Genomic DNA, 6,624 nt, shown 5'->3' with positions numbered 1-6,624 from the left:
ATGATAGGAAATAAGGCCTAGGGTTCATACTTTCACTAGTGTAAGTCCTCTCAACAATACTAACATAATTGGATCATAAAATTATCCCTCAACATGCAACAAAGAGTCACTCCAAAGTCACTAATAGCGGAGAACGAACGAAGAGATTATGGTAGGGTACGAAACCACCTCAAAGTTATTCTTTCCAATCAATCCGTTGGGCTATTCCTATAAGTGTCACAAACAGCCCTAGAGTTCGTACTAGAATAACACCTTAAGATACAAATCAATCAAAACCCTAATGTCACCTAGATACTTCAATGTCACCTCAAGTATCCGTGGGCATGATTATACGATATGCATCACACAATCTCAATTCATCTATTCAACCAACACAAAGAACCTCAAAGAGTGCCCCAAAGTTTCTACTGGAGAATCACGACGAAAACGTGTGCCAACCCCTATGCATAGGTTCCCAATGTCACGAAACACGCAAGTTGGTCACCAAAACGTACATCAAGTGGCACGTGGTATCCCATTGTCACCCAGATATCCACGGCAAGACATACATCAAGTGTTCTCAAGTCTTTAAAGACTCAATTCGATAAGATTACTTCAAAGGGGAAATTCGATTCATTACAAGAGAGAAGAGGGGGGAAGAAACATCATAGGATCCAAATATAATAGCAAAGCTCGCGATACATCAAGATCGTATCATCTCAAGAACACGAGAGAGAGAGAGAGATCAAACACATAGCTACTGGTACATACCCTCAGCCCCGAGGGAGAACTACTCCCTCCTCGTCATGGAGAGCATCGGGATGATGAAGATGGCCACCGAAGAAGGATTGCCCCCTCCGGCAGGGTGCCGGAACGGGTCTAGATTGAGTTTCGGTGGCTACGGAGGCTTCTGGCGGCGGAACTCCCGATCTATGTTGCTCTCGGATGTTTTTAGGGTATATGGAGATATATAGGCGGAAGGAGCACGTCGGTGGAGCTCCGAGGGGCCCACGAGGCAGGAGGGCGCGCCCAGGGGGGCGCGCCCTCCACCCTCGTGACCTCCCCGGAAACTTCTTGGAGTAGGGTCCAAGTCTCCTGGATCACATTCGGTGAGAAGATCACGTTCCCGAAGGTTTCATTCCATTTGGACTCCGTTTGATATTCTGTTCCCTCGAAATACTGAAATAGGCAAAAAACAGCAATTCTGGGCTGGGCCTCCGGTTAATAGGTTAGTCCCAAAAATAATATAAAAGTGGAAAATAAAGCCCAATATAGTCCAAAACAGTAGATAAAGTAGCATGGAGCAATCAAAAATTATAGATACGTTGGAGACATATCAGACATCCCCAAGCTTAGTTCCTGCTCGTCCTCGAGTAGGTAAATGATAAAAAGAGAATTTTTGATGCGGAGTGATACTTTGGCATAATTTCAATGTAAATCTTCTTAATCATGGTATGAATATTCAGATCTGAAAGGTTCAAGACAAAAGTTCATCTTGACATAAAAATGATAATACTTCAAGCATACTAATCAAACAATTATGTCATCTCAAAATAACATGGCCAAAGGAAGTTCATCCCTACAAAATCATATAGTTAGGCTATGCTTCATTTTCGTCACACAAAGATGTTCCCAACTTCTATACCCCCGATGACAAGCCAAGCAATTGTTTCATACTCAAATAATCTCAAACTTTTTCAACCTTCACGCAATACATGAGCGTGAGCCATGGACATAGCACTATGGGTGGTATAGAATATGGTTATGGGGATTGTGTGGAGAAGACAAAAAAGGAGAAAGTCTCACATCAACGAGGCTAATCAATGAGCTATGGAGATGGCCATCAATTGATGTTAATGCAAGGAGTAGGGATTGCCATGCAACGGATGCACTAGAGCTAAGAATGCTCAACAAAAGAAAACTAGTGGGTGTGCATCCAACTTGCTTGCTCATGAAGACCTAGGGCATTTTGAGGAAGCCCATCGTTGGAATATACAAGCCAAGTTCTATAATAAAAAATTCCCACTAGTATGAAGAAGACAAATTATGAGACTCACTATATGAAAATCATGGTGCTACTTTGAAGCACAATATATGAGACTCACTACATGAAGAACAAGGTGCTACTTTGAAGCACAAGTGTGGAAAAAGAGATAGTAGCATTGCCCTTTTTATTTTTTATTTTTTGCCTTTCTTTTTTTCTTTTTGGCCTTTCTCTTTTTTTTTGATTGGGCAATGCTCTAATAATGATGATCATCACACTTCTATTGATTACAACATAATGATTACAACTCGATACTAGAACTAGATATGACTCTATATGAATGCCTCCGGCGGTGTACCGGGATGGTGCAATGAATCAAGAGTGACATGTATGAAAAATAATGCATGGTGGCTTTGCCACAAATACGATGTTAACTACAAGATCATGCAATGGCAATATGACAAAAGTAAAGCATGTCATGATGATGATGATGATGGAAGTTGCATGGCAATATATCTTGGAATGGCTATGGAAATGCCATGATAGATACGTATGGTGGCTGTTTTGAGGAAGATATAGGGAGGTTTATGTGTGAAAGAGCGTATCATATCACGGGGTTTGGATGCACCGGTGAAGTTTGCACCAACTCTCAATGTGAGAAAGGGCAATGCACGGTACCGAAGAGGCTAGCAAATGGCGGAAAGGTAAAAGTGTGTATAATCCATGGACTCAACATTAGTCAAAAGAACTCATATACTTATTGAAAAAATTTAGAAGTCATCAAAAATCAAGTACTACGCGCATGCTCCTAGGGGGATAGATTGGTAGGAAAAGACCATCACTCGTCCCCGACCGCCACTCATAAGGATGCACAAGCCAGGTACACTTCATGCTTCAAATTTGTTACACAACTTTAACCATACGTGCATGCTACGGGACTTGCTAACTTCAACACAAGTATTTCTTAAATTCACAACTACTCAACTAGCACGACTATGATATTATCACCTCCATATCTCAAAACAATTATCAAGCATCAAACTTATCTTAGTATTCAACCCACTAAAAAGAAAGTTTCACATATCTTGAATACCAGGTATATTAACATTAAGCAAATTACCATGCTATTAACGACTCTCAAAATAATCTAAGTGAAGCATGAGAGATCAAGTTTCTTTAAAACAAACCACCACCGTGCTCTAAAAGATCTAAGTGAAGCACTAGAGTAAAAATTATCATGCTCAAAAAGATATAAGTGAAGCACATAGAGTAAACTATCAAGCTCAAAAGATATAAGTGAAGCACATAGAGTATTCTAACAAATTTCAATTCATACATGGCTCTCTCAAAAGCTGTGTACAGCAAGGATGATTGTGGTAGACTAACAAGCAAAGACACAAATAATACAAGACGCTCCAAGCAAAACACATATCATGTGGTGACTAAAAATATAGCTCCAAGTAAATATAGCTCCAAATAAAAATATGGCTCTCTCAAAAGCTGTGTACCGGGGCATCCCCAAGCTTTGACTTTTTGGTGTCCTTGGATTATCTTGGGGGTGCCATGGGCATCCCCAAGCTTAGGCTCTTGCCACTCCTTGTTCCATAATCCATCAAAAGAATTCATCCAAAACTTGAAAACTTCACAACACAAAACTCAATAGAAATCTCGTGAGCTCCGTTAGAGAAAGAAAACAAAAAGACTACTTTAAGGTACTGTAGTGAACTTGTTCTTTATTTGTATTGGTGTTAAACCTACTGTATTCCAACTTCTCTATGGTTTATAAACTATTTTACTAGCCATAGATTCATCAAAATAAGCAAACAACACACGCAAAACAGAATCTGTCAAAAACAGAACAGTCTGTAGTAATCTGTTACTAACGTAAACTTATGGAACCCAAAAAATTCTACCAAAATTAGACGACCTGGGATTTTTTTTTATCAGCAGCAATTGGAATCACTATTTTATCACATTCTGGTGATTTTTGACAATTCGGGCACTGAGCGCAAAGATTCTGGAAATTACAGCAAGATCAAATAACTATCTTCCAAGAAGATCTAATAGGTTTAACTTGGCACAAACCTAATTAAAAGATAAAACCACATCTAAACAGATTACTACAGAAGATTCTGGGAGGAGCACGCCGGTGGAGCTCCGAGGGGCCCACGAGGCAGGGGGGCGCGCCCAGGGGGGGCGCCCTCCACCCTCGTGACCTCCCCGGAAACTTCTTGGAGTAGGGTCCAAGTCTCCTGGATCACGTTCGGTGAGAAGATCACGTTCCCGAAGGTTTCATTCCATTTGGACTCTGTTTGATATTTTGTTTCCTCGAAATACTAAAATAGGCAAAAAAACAGCAATTCTGGGCTGGGCCTCCAGTTAATAGGTTAGTCCCAAAAATAATATAAAAGTGGAAAATAAAGCCCAATATAGTCCAAAACAGTAGATAAAGTAGCATGGAGCAATCAAAAATTATAGATACGTTGGAGACATATCACGGACCTACTTCTACATGTCGGTATGTGAAATGAATGGTTTGTGGCAATTTTGCAGAAAAGTTGTTTTGCCCTCATAACAACATAATAATCAAATTTTAATTATCTTGCTATGACTAATACATAAGATCTAGTGCTCGAGATAGCTCTATTCTTCTCCTAGCTCTAGTCTTCTATTGAGTTCATAGAGGGAGCTAATCCAACTACGAGTGAGTCCCTCCATCGCTATGGCATTGGTACTCCCCTTATATAGGCCTGGGGGTACCACAATGGCCCGTAAGACTGTAACTAGTTATGAATCCGACTAGAGCAGCACCAACAATAGAAAAAAAACAAGAAATGGGAGGACCCCAGACAATGAAACGCCTAGTTTCGCAGCCAACGAAGCAGTGGCGGAGCTTGCAGCAAATTCCTGGGTGGGCTGGGTAGGCTAAATTGCATGAAATTGGTATTTCCTCGGCCCATGGGCTGGCTATAATAGGAGGAGGTGTTGCAAAGCTGGGTGGGCCATGGCCCATGTAGCTTTGCTGAAGCTCCGCCAGTGCAAGGGTGGATAGTGAAAATGCAGAGGCTTCGTGTATTTAAATTACCAGTGGTGCGGTTGCAGATCCCATTAAACCATGTCATTCAAAAGTTAACAACGCATATACCTACTGATTTGCATGGAGGATCTGATGAGGAAAATACCATGAACAAAAAGATAAGAGAAGACACCGTAGATATCCAAGGCAGATAAGTGGCCAGTTTACAGACATCTCTGCTACCTTATAAAATGGAGTTGGTGGTGGTGGTGATGAGTTCACTCCCTCACTCCATTTCAATCTCCCTCGTCCATTTAGAAACTATCACACCCCTTCGGTTTGGAAGAGTTCATCCACCTAAAACCCACCAAACTCTTCCGGTTTGAAAAAATATATATGAACAAAACGGTAAAAAAATAATGTGGTTGGAGAGCCATAATTAACCACACACCTGCCTCTACACTCAGTTCAATCAAACCAGCAAACGACCACCTCACTCATGTGTTTTGAATGTGAAAGTATTTTGTAAGTACATTATCAATGCTCACATGGCCATGCAATTATTGTGATGCGGTGTTGTGTACTTGCTTTATTTAATTTTACAGTGTTACGAGTTCATTATTGTTGTATGCTGATGATTCAATAAAACTGTAATTATTTTGTAATTCCGTAGCAACACACAAGTGTTATGCTAGTGTGAGACAGAAAATGCACATGACGAGTGATGCAGGAAGCTACAAAAATACGCTGGTGGTAGCGTTGATGACCTATTATGGGAAATACAGGGACCAATGGAACATTAAGGGTGGCTAAGAGCAACTCCAATGGTCCCTTAAAAACTTTCAGTAAAACTGGTTTTATGGGATGACCATAAAATTTAGGGGAAGTTGTCCGAGAACAACTTTTATCAGTTTTTGTAAACTTCTTCCCCTAAATCCACTTTTATTTTATTTTTAATTAAACAAAAAATAGATAATTACTGACAAGGGGCGAGGCGAAGAGGTGCGGTGGCCGCCACCGCCAGCGCGAGCGCAAGGTGGCGTGGCAGCGGGAAGCACAGCGGTGGCACGAGCATTCCGGCGACGTTTAGGAAAGTTCAGACAAAAAAAGGCTCTTCAATGGTTTAGTTGTCATAACTTTATGAGAAGATGATCTTCCCGTATACCTGCGAGAAGTAAAGACCAATTTTACAAGATCCTATAAAAGTTATGGTCACTTTGCAGATACCTTTGAATAGGTTTTTTACCTCAACTTTTCGTAAACGACGACTGTTTTGGAGATAGGGGGTGTTGGAGATGCTCTAAGTCAACCTGGACTGCAGTACTTCATGTTATAGTGGTGAATGCTCGGTTTTATCCACTGAAATTGAACTCTTTACTTTTATCTTACGTAATATTAATCTCATTTGCGATGTCGTGTGTTAACTGATGTCCTATAGTTTCTGTACCATGCGGGGTTGAACTAAGGCAAATATGCTTGGTTTCATCTAAAAAAAGTACACTTAAAGCTTGTTCGGTTCCTCTCCGCTCCTCAACTCCACTCCTGAAGCGGACCAGGCTGCAGCTCATTTTCATAGAGCGGCTAAAACCGAGCTCCACTGCTCCACAGAATCCAGCGGAGTGGAGAGATAGTTTTATCCCCTCCC

The sequence above is a fragment of the Triticum dicoccoides genome, chromosome 4A (genome assembly GCF_002162155.2).
Source record: "Triticum dicoccoides isolate Atlit2015 ecotype Zavitan chromosome 4A, WEW_v2.0, whole genome shotgun sequence".
NCBI classification, from domain to species: Eukaryota; Viridiplantae; Streptophyta; class Magnoliopsida; order Poales; family Poaceae; genus Triticum; species Triticum dicoccoides.
Note: the sequence above shows the minus strand (reverse complement) of the source record.